General features: G+C 48.1%; 1 long non-coding RNA gene across 2 annotated transcripts; it reads left to right on the top strand.

Annotated features, from left to right (window-relative positions):
* Positions 1-527: 527 nt before the first annotated feature.
* On the top strand, positions 528-18,319 carry LOC115601920. Of its 2 annotated transcripts, XR_003989546.1 has the most exons (4): positions 528-761; positions 906-1,113; positions 15,344-15,476; positions 18,138-18,319. It is a non-coding gene; the product is annotated as an uncharacterized LOC115601920 (long non-coding RNA). The 2 variants fall into 2 exon arrangements; XR_003989548.1 differs by lacking the exons at positions 15,344-15,476; positions 18,138-18,319 and adding an exon at positions 1,708-3,778.
* Positions 18,320-19,474: the final 1,155 nt, after the last annotated feature.

Raw genomic sequence — 19,474 nt, 5'->3', positions numbered from 1 at the left:
CTTGTTTTATTGCAAGGCCCCCATGAAGGCCAGCGTTTTTATAGCCAGGATTTACCCACAGATTCCTGCTGCTGAGAGCAAACAGGGGCCCTGACATGTACCGCTTGGTTTATCAGAAGGCAGGGCTGTATGGCAAGAAACCGCAGAAGGCAGGAATACACAATCAGTTGTGCAGCTCCCTTCCCTGGAGGAAAGAGTTTGCCGTTACCCTCAACAGAGCAAGCCAGAGCAGCCAGTGCAGGGTGCTGCACTCCTTCCACACTACTATTCCCTGGCTGTGCCACAGGGAAGAAAACCTGGTGGGAAGGAGGTTTCCTGGGGACACTGAGTCCCGGCTAAGGCAGCAGCCTCAGGCCATCCCTGAGCACCTCCGAGCAACCTGCAGAGAGTACTTGGTGCCCGCCAAAGGGCCATGGGGAGAGCTGAGCCCAGCTGCCCCGGTGGATGAACCCCCTCGCTCGGCTCACTGCCAGCACTGCTTCTGGTGCGGGTGTCTCTGCAGGCTCCTTTCCCTTCCCTCACACTGCCCGCACCACAGGCATCTGCAGATCACCTCTCTTCATCCTCCTTTTCCCCTCTGCAAGATGGTCAGAAGAAAAGCTCCATCCAAGAGTTTCCCATTCTCTGAGTTACCTTTTTTATTTGTTTTTCATTTCATTATTGGATTGTCTCTCTCTCTCAGCTTCCTGATGGATCCCTGGCTGTTCGCTCGGGCTGCTTGGAGCCCCTCGGCCACTGCTCTACTCTCTGCTAGCACAGAGGTTTGTGACCATGACATGATTGCAGAATGTGAACCACGAGCTCTCAGAGCCTGGCATGGTTTCCTGTGTCCCAGCCCTCCACCTGCAAGGCCAGAGATTTTGAGCCACAGCCTGTTTGTTGAGTGTTTCCTATTGTCATTGCAGAGATGCTGCATGATTTCTCGCTCAAGCACTGAGGAAATCAGCTCTGAAGACAAGAAGGGAGCAGAGGAGTCCAGACTTGCTCTTACATTTGGTGCAGAACATCCCATATCCCATCGAGGGGCTGGACACGCGCTGTCTCCCTGTGCTGGTCATGAACTGGAGTGTGCCACGCATCCGCACCCAAGGATGATTTCCATACTGAACATCGGTAGGTATCACAACCAACGTGTCAGCAGGAGCATTGCTGGAAATAAGCTATTTGCTGTATTTTCGGCCCACTTACCCTTTCTTTTCTGGAGCAGCAGGAGACCAGCCAGTGCTGTGATGGCCAGACTCTGCTGCAAGTGGGGTTACACTGCTGGAGTCCTGCTTGGGATGTGCAACTGCTCCATATGCCTGTGGCTGCAGTGGGCTGGAGGGGATGTGCTCAGCAAGCAACAAGATAAGGTCCTTATGCCCTGTGCAGGTGGCCTTCACACAGGTGGTCAGAGGAAGTTTGGCCTGGTTGTGGGGCCAGGAGTGAGTGTCTTGACTAAATACTGATCTTAGGCTGGGGACACAGGATTTGAAGCAGTTAAGTTAGCAAATTAGAATCATAAAACAGTTTGGGTTGGAAGGGACCTTTAAAGGTCATCTAGTCTAACCCCCCTGCAATGAGCAGGGACATCTTCAACTAGATCAGGTTGTCAGAGCCCTGTCCAACTTGGCCTTAATGTTTCCAGGGATGGGGCATCTACCACCTCTCTGGGCAACCTGTGCCAGTGTTTCACCGCTCTCATCATAAAATAATTCTTCTTTACAGCTAAGTTCCACCCTATTTGCTGAGATTGGCCTGACCCTGAACAACGTAACATGTTTCAGAATACAAAAGCTCCCAAGTTATCGTCCATCAGCTGAACCACAGGTTTGGTCTGATCTGCTGCTGATGCTGCCAGTGACGTGTGCTAGTCTGAAACCCAAAAGAATGTGGGATCCGATTGCAACCACTCTGGAATACCAAGCTGGGTTTGGGGGTCCATGTCTGGCCTGTATCACAGGGGTTGTGCAATGAAGTGTTCATATACATCCATGTCTCCAACATCTTTGAAAAAATATGGAAGCAACAGGAGGGTGCACAGGCTGTTTCCTTTACTACCCTCCATAAACTTTAATGAAGGCCTCCCAATAGAAATGAATAGATGATACCCTCTGTTCCAAGCTTGGTGTGAGAGCCAGCCAAGAGGCTCTCCTGGCTCTCCTCCTACCTTTCTTTAGTCCAATATCGTAGTAATGGCACAAAGCCTTTCTCCCTGCTGTGAACAGGGATTATTGTAGCCAAGGCTGCATCATACGCCATTGTTGCAAGTATCAGGGACAACCAGTTAAGAACAATTACCTCCTCCATCTCTGGGCTCTTCCCCTTGTGCATTTTGGCAAGTTGCACCAAGAAAATCTGCATTTCCTAAGAAAAAAGCCTTGTTGTCCGCTGCTCTTTCAACTGGGTTTGAGTGCCAGAGGTACATTCGCCTGCCTGCTCGGCCTGGGGCCTGCCCTATGGGAGCAAGGAGTCAGAGAGCTGACGGGATTTTCCACCTAGCTGCTGTCCCTGCCCTCGTACTTCATTGGAATGGGAGCCAGAAGGAGGTGGCCAGAGGCAGCAGTGCCAAGATGCAACTCCCAGGCATTACCAGTGCTGCTATTTATAATTTCCCCTCTCTGTGCCATTGATGAGGTAATAGGATAGCTGTTTTGCTAGGCAAGCTGTATTTCTTTTTACCACCAATATCTCCTGCCTTGTCATTGTTTCCTTGTCTTATTAGGAAGCCCCTTTCCCTCCCCCCCCCCCCGAAATGCCTCACTAACTGCTGTAAATAAGAAGAGTGAGGCACATACTGGAGCAACTTAAAATGTTTGCAGTGAAAACCAGTGTTACTGACCAGAGGTATATGGGCTGGGAACTGACCATGACTGACCATCGCTCTGAAGAACCATATCCAGTGATGGCAGCACTTGCCACTTGATGGCTCCTCCTTCATGCGTTGCTGGTGGCCTGATCCAGAGGGTGCTGCCCCTTATGCTGACTTCTATGGGGATCTCCATGTGCTTTATACAGGGCACATCACCACTTTGCTGGACCAAGGTTGGAGCACTGGGCGCACTGTAGGACAGAGCCTGCAGGTAGACCTGTATAGTCGTCAGCTTCTCTGGCAGCAATAAGGACCAAAACATCCAATAACAGTCTGGAAGGGAACGAGATCCTATCTACAGGAGCTTGCCTGGAGAGCTGAATGGAGAATTACAGCCCTCTGATACCGTTTACAGAAGGCTGGTGCAAGAGCTTTATAGCTGATTAACATCCCCTACAGTTTCACGGGCTTTGCCACAACAATATGCTGGAGGTGTGTGTCCTGACCAGTGCTTTGGGTTAAAAATCTTAAGAACAGAGCTGCAAACAGTGAGCCCGTGGGTATTCAAAAGAGGACAAGGAGAGGGGGCAGCCCTTCCGAAAAATGAGGTCACTGGAAATGTGCCCTGTGCTCAGTTCATGCATGTTGCTGTCCTGAAGCTGTTCCAGTCTGGCACTCTGCCCAAAATACTGCCTTCTCTTTCGAAAAGCAGAACTATAAATTACAGGTGGGCTTGGACCAGAAGATGGGATGTCAAAAATCACAAATGTTTCTGGAAACATCCGATTCATGTCCAAGATGTGCTGCTATTCTCTGCTTTGCTGTATCTCAGGACTGAACATGTGAGGATGAGCTCAGCTTCCCCCAGAGTTCAAGCTGCGTGGATCTGGAGACCTCTCTCGTTTCACCTGTACAACTGCTACTTTAGCTAGAATCTAATCCACGTTTATTTGACAGGCTGTATTAAAGCTGCCAGTTACAAGCCTACATCCTGAGAGATCCTTTCTCCTGGAAGCTGCAGAATCCTCCTGCAGACCAGGGCAGTTCGTCCCTCCAAAACAACATGGGTGGAAAGTCACATTTGGGGTACACAACTCAAAAGGGAGTTTCAGAAAATTGTCTCTCCCAAATTCTCATCCCATGCTGTCTCACCACGTAGGTGGCTACAGCAATCCAGAACAGCTTATTTGATGTGAAAAACCTGATTGCTGCTTCCTTGAGCTCTCCCTCATGCTCTCCTTTTTACACAGTTAATTGCCATCCCCGTTCTGTGAGCAATGACTCGATGGCACACAGATCTCAGGTACAGCCTTCACTGCCTTCCCGGCTTCCTCCCTGCTGCTTCACAATGTTCGGAGGATTTAAAAAGAAGGTAACAGCAGAACAGGCTCCCGTCCAGAACTGCTGATCTTTTGCTGACCGGCAATGGCCGTGTCCTGCACCCTGATGGAGCAAGAAAGGGTGCCTGCCCCCTTTTAACTCACTCTATTTCCTGGCAGCGCTGCGCAGGATGGGCTGAGGTCTCCTGGGAACCCCCCATCTCCTTTCTTGTGGCACTGGGAGGGAGCAAAAGCTCCCGGGTGCCACCGTGTTCACACCCATAATCCCATCACAGCTCGTGACGAAGTAACTAAATAACCCTGAGTCAAGTTCTAACTTTCCCAGCACACGAGCTCCTTTCCAGCAGGATGAGTGGCCCCGGGAGGCACAGGCACTGAGTAAGCAGTGTCCTGTTGGATTTCCCCTCCTGCTGCTGATGGAAACCAGCGCTTCCTTCCCCCTCCCCTCTGGCCTGCTCTTGCCTCGTTCCCTGGGGAACCTGCTGTCCTCCCTGGGGTTCCTCCAGCCCTGGTAGAAGCACCACATCCCCATATGGCTCCTGATCCCTCACACAACCAGGGCAAGGACAATGGATAAAGCTGTCCTGGATGGTACATGCTAAATGCACCCAGAGGCTTCAGTGTGGCACAAGGTCAAGGAAGAGGGGTTTCAAGGCTCCTGGCAGCATGTGCCCATCGCTCCTGAGCAGCACTTGGGCACTGGCACTGTGGGTCCCACTCCAAGCAGAGGTTCCAAGGAGAATTTCTAGTTTACCCCTCTGGCCAGAGCCAGACCAACTGTTTTGGTGTAGAAGAGATCATCTGCAATGACCAACAACTGCAAAAGGCTAAATTAAGCAAAGCTGGCTTGTGTTAGAGATGGGGGGAGAAAAGCTGGAAAAGAATAACCTGGCATCTGTTCTGCAGTGCTTTACAAACAGTACCATGGTGCTTACTTTTTGTTCTTCCAAGGCTGGCATTTCTAACACGATATTTTACAACTTCACTAATAGTGAGAGCAAGACTTACGGCTGCTCTTGAGCTCAGAGACTGTTAAGCCCTCCTGCCTCCAGCAGAAGCTGCCTGTTCCCGGCCCCTGAGCAACGGCAGCCCCAGATGGCCCCATGCAGCTCTTCCTTCCCCATGTGCCGGGGTACGGCTGCTCAGGGGCTCTGGGAAGAACAACGCAGTGTATTTGCTGCAGTATTTTCAGAGTGAGGATACCAGGCTATGATTATCTTCCATTGATGTGGATGTGAAACACGGTGTAATTTATGATTCTTATGTTAAAATTGCAGGGCATGAGCTGCTAAGGTGGCTGAGGATTGAGCGCCAGCAGCAGCCTGCAGGTCAGGTTGCACCAGGCACTGAAGTCTGAGGGATGCTCCAGGGCAGGTTCCTCAGCTCTGCGTGGCGCTTGGCGAGGTTTATGTGGGGATGACCGTGTGCCCCTGTCGTCAGTGGGAGGGTTTGCCCTGGGCTTCCCTGGGCACGTCATGGGGAGGTGTGGGTAGGGACCGAGAGAACAGTCCTTGCAGTGCCGCGTGTGCCTCTGTCAGCCTAATGAAAGCCTAGTAATTAGGATTGCCATTCTCTTTATTTTTAATTATGAGGTAGCACTTTATTTTAGAGGGCAAAAGTAACCAGTAATTACACTGTACGATTAGTCAGTTATTAGTCGGTCTCTGATGCTGCAGACATGCAGGAGAACCCCTGGCAGCCTGTCACAGGGCTGTATGGGAGCCCTGGCAAAACCATCCCATCCTCTTACCCAGACCATGCAGAGACCCTGCAGGGACGAGGACAGCATGAAGCTCCAACCATGAGCAGATGACCTCTGGCAATGAGGCACAACCATCCAGAACCCTCTGGCTCGGCTTCTTTGGGCTGCTGAGGGCTTGTCATCCCATGTCCCAGTGCACCCAGCCCTGCTGCTCTGCCAGCTCTGAGCACTGACCACACTCACCAGGAGCAGTCTCATGCCGTAAGGCATTGCCGAGCACTGCAGTGCACAGCCAACAGCAAACTGTTGAGCAGCATCAGCCAATGTGTTCTAAAGCCAAATTATTTAGGAAGAGGAAGCGGAGGAGCGCAGAAGGCTGCTGTAAGCAGCCCTGTGCTTCTCCGGCTGTTGCTCCCCAGGGGCAGGGGCTGGCATTGCTCCTGCCCAGGCAGGTCGCAGCCCTGCCTGCCTCGCTCAGATCTGAAGGACCGAATGCTTCATTGTGGTCACTGCAGTGAGAGCCAAAGGGGGTTCACTGGGCACAAGGGAGGAGAGCAGTGCACCGGTGCAGGGACACGGCTGCCCCACAGCTGTGCTTACAACATGCTGGATGGGTTAATTTCTCCTTCTGCTGACAAGTGTGAACCTTGTTCTCGCTTGACCTCCATTGCTGCCTGCACCCCATGCCCTGCCGGGCTCACGGGGAGGCTCCTCGTCCTCTCTCTCACCTGACCAGGCTTGGTTCTTTACTGAGCCATTCCAGAGGCTGGCTGGCATTTCAGGGACTGAAGAAGTTAGTAACTGATGTAACATCCCGTGTGACTGCAGGGTCTTCACTGAGATGCAGCTGCGAACCAGCACACTACTGGCAGGGTAAGAAAAAGCTGTCAAAAAACCTCCCCACAGATAACTGGGAATCACACTGCCAGGCCAGATGCCACTCCACTGTCACAGCAGCACCCGTACCTGTGTGCCATGGCTGTGTCCCATTTTGCTGCAGCTCAGCTCTGCAGGTGAAGCTCCAGCCATCAGTGCTCATGGTGGGGCAAGAGGGATGGTCTCACATGGGCGAACCCGGGCAGAGCAATGTTGGGACACCAGATCCTGCACCACTCCTGACCCTCCTGGTGCTGCAGCTCTGAGCTTGGACAATCGAGGTGTTATTTTGAGCATATTTGTGTCCATGGGTTACTGGTGACCTGATGCCCCTGTGCAGGAATGGAAACCCAAACCCCGCCGGTTCAGCAGTGGGAGGTGGGGAGGCTGAGCAGTGGTGCCAGTGTCCCTCTCAGCAGCTTACTAGCAAAGTCTAAGTAGGAAATAACAAAGAAATGCTTGCAAAATAAAATGCCTTTGATGTGAAATACTTATAATAATCTGGATATTTTCATGTAGATAAGGCTCAGAAAATGTGTTTTGTCAAAGTGACATGCAGCGAGCTCCAGCAGGTATACCCATTTCGGGATAAAAGGAACAGAAGCCGCTTACTTGATGAACCTGAAAGCTTTCTTAGAATCACAAAAAGGATAAATGATTTTAATCACATTGACTCCTGGGTGGTCACTTGAATCTCTGTGAGAAGCATCATCACATCCCAAGTAGTGTAGTTTTAAATCCTCACAGAAGACAACTTCAGATGATCTCATGATTTCTTTTTCAGCCATATAAGTTATTGCTAACACCCGAAAGGCACTTTGGATCTAATTCTAGTATGAACACGTCCAGTTCAGCACACCTCGGTGCAGGAACACCACCGCTGCTCTCTGCCCTGTGGCAGCCTCCCTGGGCCCTCACTGCGGCCTCAGCACACGGAGCATCCTCCCCACCCGTGTCTCGGACAGGGTCCAGTGTCTGAGATGAGAGGAGGGGCTGCAGGAGCCAGGCCACCCGCCCCTGCCATGCGAACGGCTGGACAGGAGATATGGGCCCTCCTTGTGCCGCCCGCGGGCACTGCTTGTGACAGTGCTACTTACAGCAGCTCCTGCCCAAAGCCGCAGCAGCTCAGCACGGCACCTTCCAAACAGCCGTGACATGGACCTGCTGGACAGGGTCCAGCAGAGGCCACAAAAATGATCGGGGGATGGAGCACCTCTGCTATGAGGGAAGGCTGAGAGAGTTGGGGTTGTTCAGCCTGAAGAAGGCTCCAGGAGACCTTATGGTGGCCTTTCAGTTCTTAAAAGGGGCCTATAAGCAAGATGGGGAACGACATTTTAGCAGGACCTGTTGCGATAGGATGAGGGGTGATGGGTTTAAACTAAAAGAGGAGAGATTCAGGCTGGACGTGAGGAAGAAGTTTTTTAGCATGATGGTGGTAAAATACTGGCACAGGTTGCCCAGAGGGGTGGTGGATGCACCATCCCTGGAGACATTCAAGGCCAGGCTGGATGTGGCTCTGGGCAACCTGATCCAGCTGGAGATGTCCCTGCTCATTGCAGGCGGGTTGGACTGGATGACATTTGAAGGTCCCTTCCAACCCAAACTATTGTGTGACTCTATGAACTACTGAAGCTGCTATATGATCATGCTTATAATGAAAAACATGTCTCAACTGTACTTTTCCCTCAGCACTGTGTTTTCAAAGGCAATTTCTCAGACTTTTTATCTCAGGGGAGCAGGACCACTAAATTTTGCTGTACTTACACTGGTTCAGCAGTTGTTGCCAGTCTTCTTGATTTAGGAGATCAAAGTTCTTTGCTAACGGACTTATTCAAATGCAAAATAAATTAGGCTTTTTTTATCTTACTGCACATGTACTTCAGGAATTTTGGAACATTAAGAATCCCCTGAGACTACTTTCTTCTCTCCAGTTACCATGGTTCATCTTGACAAGGAGCAATACCCCCACTTGCAGGCAGCCGTGGGCAGTGCCACGAGCTTTGGGAGGGATCAGGGCAAGTGGGAACAGTCCCGGGTTGTTTCTGGAAGAGGTGCTGGAGTCTGGGCACTGCAATGAGCTTGTGGTGGGTGAAGTGCTGTAAGAGAAAACATCATGGGGCAATGGAAACCAAATTAACTCCCAGCTCTCCCTTTCCCATCCTCTCTCCTCCAGCTGAGCTGGTAGGAGACAGCAAATGCTAGAAACTGTAAAACTCAGTTTACTCACCCTGGGTCCTGGCCATGTGAGATGGAGAGATTCTCAAGTGAAAATGCACTGGGAAAGGCCATATCCAATATTCACCATCTAAACCAGGTCTGATACAAGGTATTGGTATCTCCCTACAAACCTCACTTGGCTTCTATCTCCAGCTCATCGTGGCTACAGCAGCATGCTACTAAAACCATAATCTTGTGGCAAGCGTGAAGAGGTCTCATCCACCCATTTTTTACCACCAAGTAACACCACAACACAAGGATGAGGTAAACTCACTGATGAAAACCCTTTACGTGTATTGTCTATAAATAGAAAGTTCACCTTCCTCTCCCCTGAGGGGAAAAAAAGCTGAAGCAAAGTGCTCTTTTACTGCCTAACCTAGTTTCTTTTCAGGTATAGAAAAAAATGTAAACATTTGAGGCTCCATAACTACATATATCTTACACAGGAGTAGCGAGCATGCATGACCTCTGCCTCACAAAGGAGGGCTCGTGCATGAATCAGCCCGGTTTGGGTCATAGGTGCTCACTAAAACCACACCTTTGCTCCACGGGATGGAAAAGCTGAGTAATGCATGAGGCTCTTCCAAGTCTGCAGGTGCAGCTTCCTAATGGGCTGTGATTGGAAAGGGTGACCTGGCTCCTGCAGCTCCTCCTCTCCTCTCAGCAGCCACCAGACCCCCTCCAAGACTTCCATGGGGAGGATGCTCTGTGTGCTGAGGCTGTGGTGGAAGCCCAGCGAGGCTGCTGGGGTGTCCCCGTGCTCTCCCGGTGTTGACACTGGTGTCTTTGTGCCCTTGCAATCAGGGAGCCCACCCAGCAGAAAATAAAGATTAGTTTTCATCTGGATCAGTTTTCCGATAGCGAAACCACACAAAGAGAGGCACACAAAGGTAGCTCAGCCTTCCTGGGAAAGAAACAGAACTGCGCATCTTTCCTGCCAGTGTAAACTACAACTTCTGCCATGGTGCTTTGGCTTTTTAATTGCAACACGTGCTGTCTGCCTTGCTGAGCTTCCAAGCCGGTTTCTCCGACAGACAAAAGCAAGAGCCCTACTGATCTCAGGAACAGCCAGCTCTCCATGGGGTATGGGGCACAGCATGGCAGCAAGGACCTGAAACCACAGACACCTGCCCCAATGGGTGGCTGCATGTGGGGACCACAGCTCCTTTCCTTTGCTTTGCAGAGGAAGTCAATGGCCTAGTGTGCACCACTGTGCAGACAGCATCAACATGCTGCACATAGCTTTGAATTAATGATACGAAAACCATGCCCAGATCCCATCTGCAGGTTTCCTGAATGCTTTTTCTTCTTGAATACTTACTCTCAGCAGCTTCACATGTCATTTTGCTTTAGCATTCTGCTTCATGTGTATGACAGGTTGAAACATCAATTGTTTATTATCTGCACAGCTCCTCTCTTTATTTGGGGGATCATGATTTTGGCAAGAAATAGCTTCCTGAGGCCCTGGGGTGTCTGCTGGCACAGGGGTCACTGCTGGCACAGGAGTCACTGCTGGCACAGGGGTCACTGCAGGCAGGGCCCATGGAAAGGCACCAGCCCCCCTGAGGGTGGCTGCCCTGCTCCACTGCCCTCCTGCCCTGGCCACATGAGCCAGAAACCTGGAGCGTTTTGCAGGAGCTGCCCGCTGCTTTCCCTGCTGCTTGGCAGCGAGGGAACCAGTTATAAACACAGCAGGGTTAGGATCTCCCTGCTCCTCACACCATCATCCCCAGCCACGCAGAGGGTGCCCTTTTTGGGAGCTGCTCATGCACGGCAGCTCAGGAGTGCTGCCAGAGCTGCCTGCTCTGGGGGACACGGACTTTTCAACACGTGCAGCCTGGCACTGATGTGGGGGGAAAGGGCAGTGGACAAGGCTGCACACACAGCACAGGGCAGGCATGAGTCAGGACATGGAAGGGCAGCTTCTTTGACTTCAGTCATCAAAACCAGGGGGTTATTGCCCCTCAAAGGAGATAGAGGCAATTCCTGGAGATCCACTTTACCCTGTGCCTGTTACAGAGAGGCTTATTCACCTGTGTAAAGGGTCCCTTTCTTTTCTGTTGGCTTTAGAGGGGTCACAGGGATTACTACACCCTGCACAGTGAAGCCTGCTCCTGGAGGCAGGTGGAGGGGGCACTCCCAGTCTGCCGCCTCCATCTACAGTACAAGTCCAAAGGTCTGATGCTTTACAGTTTGGCGCCTTGGCTTCTTTTGTGGCTTGATGCTGAGGAGTACTATCCAGAGGTCTTCGTGCTCAAAAATGCTCCATTAGGCTGGATGCAGCGTTGAATTTGCAGAGCCTGAGATCTTTCTCCTACTACATGACCCAGCAGATGCTTGCTGTCATGAGATGGATAATGATGCTGTCCTACCAGCTAGGCAAAAAGAAAGACGGCACCTCTGGACAGGAAACACACATGTTGCTGCTCTACTAAGAGAGCTCGAGTTCATTATTTACTATGGAAAATGGAGTTTCAGTGTGGATTGCCAATAGCACTTAATTGCAGCGCCAAGGCTTTAGTATTTAGGTCTCTGGACAATTCTCCACTGAGGCTACACAGCAGATGGAGCTGCCAGGCAGTCATTGACGGAGACATGAACCCCAGCATCACGTACAGCCCCTGGATGAGTTCTGCAGATGCACTGAGCAACAGCAGAGAGCATAACCCCCTCCCAGGACATGCATTTTGTGTGCCTCTGTAGAGCCCAGCACAGCATTTGCTGCCATTATCAACAGCACAAACATCTCCTTAGAGATTTTCCTCTTCTCTCAGCTAATTCTGCATCTTCTGCCAATTCTGAGAAGCAACAAACCCTTCTCTTGGTGCTCCTTCCTCAGTTACAGAATAGCCAGACTTCTACAGCGCATCCTCTGGCTCTCCATCAGAGATGCAGCTAAAGGTGGCTGTCAGACACTTTGAGCAGTAGCTTTTAAGTAACTACAAAAATACTGTTTTTTCCATCAACAGCATAAGCAACATTTTCATTTTTTGAAAGGTGGATTTTCCTTCTTGCTGTAATATGCCGCTGAAATTGCATCACAGAATCTGATGATGGCTTCTTGATCTGCTTGCTTCTTTGTGTTCTGTCTTCAGCTGCACATGGTCTCGGCAGAACGAGTTTAAGTTCTATGACACAACTGAAAACCTTAGTACATGTCACAGGAAAGAAAAAACATAATTAAAGAGGATCTACTACCACAAAAATTAGTAATAGAGTCCATTCTGTAGAGCTAGCAATTAGAAGAAAAATGTATCATCAGAGTGTAACAGGCACTTCTTGAATCAAGAAAAGGTCACCTGGCTTATTCCTCGTGGACATTTATTTCCTCATGAAAGATACTTAATTGATTCTTTAAATTTGTCTCAGGAACCTTGTGAGGGAGACTGCGATGTAGCTTTTGCTCAGTACGTGGCACGATGTCTGCTCCAAATTCAGCTTACATTTCCTCAGAAACATCTGTGATTTTTCTAAGGTTTAAATTACATCTTCAAGTTTCTTGTTTGAATAATAAACATTTTAGTTAAGCATTTAAATTAAAAAATCTCTTACATGAACTTAAGTCAAACCTGGCAGCCTGGCAGTAGACTGAAGTTTGCAGTCCATTCCTTAGCCAGGGAATTGGAGCAGAAGACAGGTAGCCACCTTGAGTTTCTCTGCCAGTATCTCAGCTACGACCTTTAGGGACAGCTCTTAGGGACAGAGAAGAGTTTGGGTTTCCTCATTATCCTTCCAAGAAGATATAATTTCCTGTTGTACCACAAAACGTGGAGAGCACCAATGAGAGATGGTGTGACTTCAGCAGAAAAAGAGCTGACCTGTCTGGTTGCCCTTTGATGGATGAACTTTGTCATCTGGGAATGCATCCTGCTCCTTGGAGGTTCATCACTTGCAGTGCTTGCTCAAGGAGGAGCTGGCAGACAGGTGAAGGAGGTTGGTCACATCATCTTCCCAGGTTCAAACAAACTGATTTTCCAGGGAACCATTTTGGAATATTGCATCAGTGATGACAATGATGGCCATAAACATACGCTCAGAACTGGTTCTGCATTTCGCTGGTTGACTTGTCATTCACGCCGTCAGCCTTGGATGGGATATCCATGTTCCAAAGCTTTAATGACCATAATACATTAACTGGCTAATATGCAAAGATGACTTGGGCGTCTGCTCTATCGGCCTGCAGGGAGGAGATCTCCATGGCTTTGTCTCTGAATGAGTTTGCTCAGTGTTTCAGAGCAGCAAGGCACAGGTGGGGATGCAACCCTTGGAGCGCTCCTGTGTTGAGCAACACATGTTGCTAAACACATGTGTTACCCAGTCAAGATGCTCACAGAGACAGGAAAGCAGCACAGCTCAAAAGTCAAGGGCAGCACAGGACAGAGACATCAACCTCTTGAACCCTGAAGAAGATGCCTTTCCATTTTGCAACGTAATACCATATATACAGTATTACCAGAAGAAAGTGAACAGACAGTAACTGGCTATCTTGTTTCACCCATTTGAGAGGGAAAAGGAAAGAGAAAAATCTTGAGATTCAGAGACAGAAAATACAGATTTTTTTAGTCAAAGCTTTTCTGAAGAAAACTTCTTGGCTGAAACCAGCACAGGAACTTGTTTTTCACTTCCCTTTGTTACCAATCCCACGGTATTAGTAGGCTAGATAAAGGAGAAAGAAGGTGACTCACTGTGGCTCTTCAGAGGTACAAGGCACAATCTGGTGGGGCTGCAAACTCTTCAGAAACTGCATGACTGTGATCACTGAAAGCCCCCTCCCCACACTTTCTGCAGCACCAGTGTTCATCTAGACACCCATTCCAGCCTTTCCCTTGTCTTTACAGTGGTATCCCTAACCAAGCCCATTTTGACTGGAAGGCACCTTGGGTCCATCTTTTACATTTCCATGGGTTTGGAGCATGAGGTATGACCAACATATTTAAGAAGGGACTTCTTTGGAGATGCTTTTCCTCCATCATTACTATGTTTACCCCACCATAGAGACTCTCCACTGCATCCCAACCATCAAAGCTATTTATTTCCTTTCCCTCCTTGAAAAAATCCATCAGTCCTTTCACTTCCTGCTTGCCTAATTTCACACCTCTCTGCTTAACACCCCCCCAGGAGCCCCCAGAGCCTCCTCAGGCAGTCTGCCTATCCTGGCAGTTGCTCCTGACAGCAGGAGCTGTAGAAGGCAGCAAATTGCCTCTGCTCTGCCGGGGGATGGAGTCGGGTGGGTGGCTCCAGCGTGATGGCTGGAGACTGTCCTTAGCTTGTACATGCTGTCATTGGGAATGTCACATCCGATTTCGATTTTACTTTGCAAAAAACTAAAACCTTGGGCTTTGTATATATGGCAGATGCAAGAGCAGGGAAGAATTATTTCTGGTGTCTATCACTGTAACAGCCACTGAGGCAAAGAGTCCCTCTGGTGACCAATCCCTCTGGATGATCACTCTGAGCTCCTGCAGTAATGGAAAAGGAGAGACTGTTGAGTCTGTGGTGACACATCCCAGTGAGCATCAGGCACTGGCAGGTATTTTAGTTAAGAAAAATCAAAATCAATTAGGCACCTCCTTTAAAACCCTTATCTGTGCACTGTTTGGTATCTTTGCTCTGATGACGATATCATTTCACAGGTTCCCCTACGACTGCGATTGTGACCTGAATTTCCACTGGGGATAGCAGTACAACCAAACCCAAATTTAGGTCAAAATCCCATCACAGTTTTGTAAGTAACACAGGCCTGAGCATACAGATTCTTACTTCAGAAAAAGGCAGGGGAAAAAGTAAAAAAGATACAAGTCTCACTCTGCTTCTCTTTGAAGGTCACATTTAAATGCACCTGACCCCATTCTGCAAAAGTCCAGACCATTTTCTAGGTCATGTTCTGTGTAAAAATCCTCATTTATCAAGCCCACATGTGAATAGTTTGTGGAACACCTCTCAGCCCTACAAAATGGCAGGGTCCCACTGAAGACATTAATCGTCCTCACTGAAATGCTCAGAGGGCTGCCTCAGAAGTTGGGTCGTGTAATCTCCTGTGCGCTTTGAGGTTAGATTCTTGCTGCCTCACTTCCCTATCTCTCTCAGCATGTCTTCTTATTTCCTTTTGTTGTAGTTTTGGTATTAACATTTTCTTTGCTCACCTCAAAGTATCTGCCTTCTTAGTAAAATAATTATTTATCTTCCAGAATGTAACACCACAGACCTATCTTCCCTTATAATTAAAGTAAGCTACTGCTATATCCCAGCTGTGCAACCTTCTGTTTTGTTGGGGGGTTAGCACACAATGAATTTCAAGCCTGACAAAACAGACTGGGAAAAGATGGATAGTGCACAAAGTTTGCTATGCAAAAGTTAAACTTCTTTAATGCTACTGACAGGCAGCAGGAAAGAAAACCCACCCTTTTGCCTTGGCAGGTCAGGACTAAAGTTCGAGCTATGCTAGGATTGCAGACTGACCATCAACCTGCTTCGTCTTGGAGGAAATCACTCATTGCTGATGTTTGCTGCTTTAGGTAACAGACTCACACTGTCTTCCTGCTATTAAAAGGTAAGCACTTTGCTTCAGTAACTCAGTAATTCTTTGTTCTAGTTTAAGAGCCTGTCACCCCTTCATGGCCATTGCTCATGGGCACATGGCAGGATGAGAATGTAGAGGTGAATGGTCTGGATTCACACTGAAATGCCTTACATCATCTAGCTCAGGTAAGATCTCAGCTGTAAGCATTAAATCAGCCTTTCTCTGCTTCAAACAGAATTGTGAAACAGAGTTACAGAAACACTGTCAGTTCTCGAAACACACATACAGATGTTTTGTTGAAGTTTAGTGTTTTCTCTACAAAGCCTCCAGCCTGTCACCTGTGGTCATCCCAGGACACATTAAGCAACCAACTGGGGCAATGGTACATCCTTATCTTTGGTCAGAAAAAATTCTCATTCATGAAATGCCACTTGCTGGCAATCCAGAGACAACCTCACTGACCTAGAAGGTTCTCCAGTTCCTTTTGGCAGTAGGAGTTGGAATTAGATATGCTGATGCTAAATGGCTTAGCATTAACAGCAAAACGGCTTAACTATCCTGTCCCAGAAGGTTAAACTATGATGAGCCTCTTAAAAAACTCTCAGTGCAATGGACAAACACTAGGCTCTGTGGCACAAGTTTGGGGATCAGTCTTCCTCTCTGCTTGGTGTGTGGCTATACAGTAGCAGAAAGCATCAATCCAGATGAGAATATTTCTAAATATTACTTTTGAAGTGTGAAGAAATAAAATGATCAGATTTAGATGTAAAGAAATAACCCGAGGGAATTATATTAGACATATATCTGTCAATAAGGATATTTTACCATGATAAAGATTTATACTTAAACAATTCTTTCCTCTTTAAGGAACTTAAACTCAGCAGCTTTGGCCTTGGCTTTGCAAATTCACACTTGTTGACAAGCTGTTATGTTTGCCCTACACGTCACCTGCATCCATGCATGCTTGGGGACAGTCTGCTGGGATGGCAGCTCAGGGGTATGATATTTAGATTCTACACAGCTGGCACTCTGATCTAGAGCAATAATGACATTGTAAATGCCAATAATCACCAACAGCAATGGCATTGTAAATGAATGTGTCCAATATGCAGATGCCACTTTGCTCACCACAATTCCCTGTGAAATTCTCCAGTTTTAAAGCACTCCAGCACAGTTTATACAATGGTCAGTGATTAAAAGCAAGGAGAAGAAGAAAGTAATTCCTCCACTAAAACCAATGTTTCTTGCCAGGCAAGAAACGGCTGGTCAACAGAAATAATTTGCTAAGTTGCTTCAGAGAAGCACATCTCTAGTAAGAAAAAAACTCAAACCAAACACAGAAGCACTAAAAAATAAAACCCCAAACCAAACCAGAACACACACCCCTCCCAAACAAAAAACCCAAAAGAAAGGTAGCTTATGGTTAAAAATACTTATTTTCTTCGACCATTTTCCAAGCCCTTTTGAAGATAAGCCCCAGACGTGTAATCCAGGGCATGACATTTGAAGTTTTGTCCTTGAAACTTTTTTCTTTGCCCTATTCTTCCCGGTCAGGAGGCACATCAAGTAATGGGTCTGCAATGAATTACAGCGTTCTAGAGCTGCAGCTAGCAGTTGAGTTTGAGGGCCCATGTGTTCCAGCTTCTTTCAAGGCTACTTTCAGCCACCACAGTGTGGTAATACCTGGAGGTTTTGCCAGCAGGGCTGAGCATCCATCTCAGCAGCTGCACTAGGAAAAGTTTCCTTAAAAAAATAATTTTCTGCAAACAGCTCTACCAGAAAGTTCTCCAAACAGGTCTAAAACTGTGCTGCTCACTGCAGGAACCTTGGATATTCCAAATGTGGGTTCCTGAGAGGCCAAGTAAAACTGCATGCTTTGCACAGTGAACCTCCAAAGCCCTTCTAAACTCCTCCTTCCAAGCCATAATTGTTGCTGTATTTTGCCTAGGAACAGAATCTGAAATTGCCATTTTCCCTCTAGTTCTAAAAAAGCAATTTGGTATGTAGCATGATTGACTTGGCTCTACCCCGTACGTGTTTCACTGCCAGTAACTGTCAGCCCACTGAAAACCAGCAGATGCATCCCTTGTCTAAGCGGTGGAGGTAAGGACTGCACAGCTACAGCCTCACCCCATGATCCAAGAGTCCTCCTGCACCAGCTAGTGTTAACACCCATGATGTCCCTGGTCATCTGTAAAGCAAACCTCTGAAATAGTTGACTTTGCTTCAAGCACCCATTTAAAGATTGTTGTGCTTTGCTTCGACTGAAGCTCCATATTAGCCTTGCTGAGGAGAGGGTAGAAGATAATCTAACCCACAACTCAGACAATGTGATGCATTTGACAATGGCAATGTGAAGTGCTGACTCCAGTAAAACCACACTGATCCGAGCTGGGTCTCTCGCCCTGAGACCAAACCAGGAGAGCAGCCTCAGCTTTTCTGCTTTCAGCTGGAAACTGATTTACACAGGGTAGAAAGTCTTTGCTGCACTTCCCTGTCACTCATCTGTCAAAAGCAGAGCTTGGGGACAGCGGGGCACAATGTAAGGAACATTGAATTGAGCTTCATTTCCTGGATTCATATTGAAGTTGTCTCGTCATGCATGTTTCTGAGTTTTTTAAAGAGCAGGTAGTTGTTATGGCAATTAGCACTTAGCAGGTTTAAAATGATTTTTTTTTCCTGTTATTTCAGACTGGCTACAAGATGATAGCAAAGAAGGAGAAGAATCTTTAGGACAAATGATTGTGTTACATTAAAACACAAGAATAAACAAATCAAGCAACCTTTACTGTGTAATTTGTGAACTCGAGTGGAAAAGCATGCTTGGGTCTTACTCATCACAACTAGGCAGCTCCTGTACTACAGCTAACAAGTAAGACTCATTTTTCTAAGGGTGGGGTAGGCAAAAAAGTTATTTTCAATTTTATCCACCAGATTAATGCAAGGCCTTTGCATACAGCTCAAAGTCTACAGCAATTGTTTACAATAGTTCTCACTTTCCACAGGCTCCTTACATGAGTTTCAAAGCACCTTAACACCACATCAGTAGCAAGCAATTTCTCCTTTTTGAAACGTACTTTGACTGACCATTTTCAGAATGGCTGGGATTTGATACCTTCCAGCAACTTTTAACTGCACCTTGGAAGAAAATATAGCTACTTACCATAAAAAAATCCCAGGAGAGAGTTGGGAATAGAGGCTAAATCTTGACTTCCAATACATTTTCTTATCCATAGGGCTGTCCTTCCTTCCTGCCTCTGTTCAGAATCTGGAGGTGTCAGCCTGCCAGGATCTTGTCGAGATGTACATTACTGGAAATAAGGATGCACACCCAGTCACACAATGCACGGACAGCTTACCAACACGAGGTGTAGCTAACCTAGCTACCTGCCTCCCAGGACCCCAGGCAAAAGGCAAGACGAGCAAGGGGCAGGTGCTAACCGGGCTGTCAGACTGCTGCTAGCACTCTGGAAGCGCCCCCTCCAGGAGCACAAGGCTGCAGGGGGGTGCTAGGCTGTCCTCAGCACACAGGCAGCTCAAGCACCCCCAGCCTCTATCACTGTTTGGGCTGTTCAGCCTGTGCTGCCTTGTCCAGGCTGTGAGCAGGACGCAGCTCCCACAGAAGCAGCATTCTGTACCACAAACGGGTGCAGTGCTAATACTGCACTAGAAGCTGCAAGAATTCAAGGCGCCCAAAAGCCTTTTCTGCTTGACAAAGCAGGAGGCTGCCCTGCGGAACGGGACATGCCCTGTGTGCAAAGCAACACTACCGTGTTTTAGAAGGGTCTTCAATGTCAGAACAAAGACTACAAGCATGTTTTCATTCTTAACAAGAGGAGGCTGATCATTCAATAGAGGAAGGGTTTGTCATGATCAAATACTGTACATCACTCTACTGGAGGAACAGAGGAGTGAAGATTTGGGGGTGAACCTTCTGTAGTATTTAAAAGATCAGCTTAGGTGCTGAAATAAGAGACAGCTCCCTTAAGCAAAAACCACCACACCAAAAATATCCTATGTAAAGATAC

Source organism: Strigops habroptila, chromosome 1 (assembly GCF_004027225.2).
Source record: "Strigops habroptila isolate Jane chromosome 1, bStrHab1.2.pri, whole genome shotgun sequence".
Classification (NCBI taxonomy): Eukaryota; Metazoa; Chordata; class Aves; order Psittaciformes; family Psittacidae; genus Strigops; species Strigops habroptila.
Note: the sequence above shows the minus strand (reverse complement) of the source record. Positions and strands in the feature narration are given on the sequence as shown.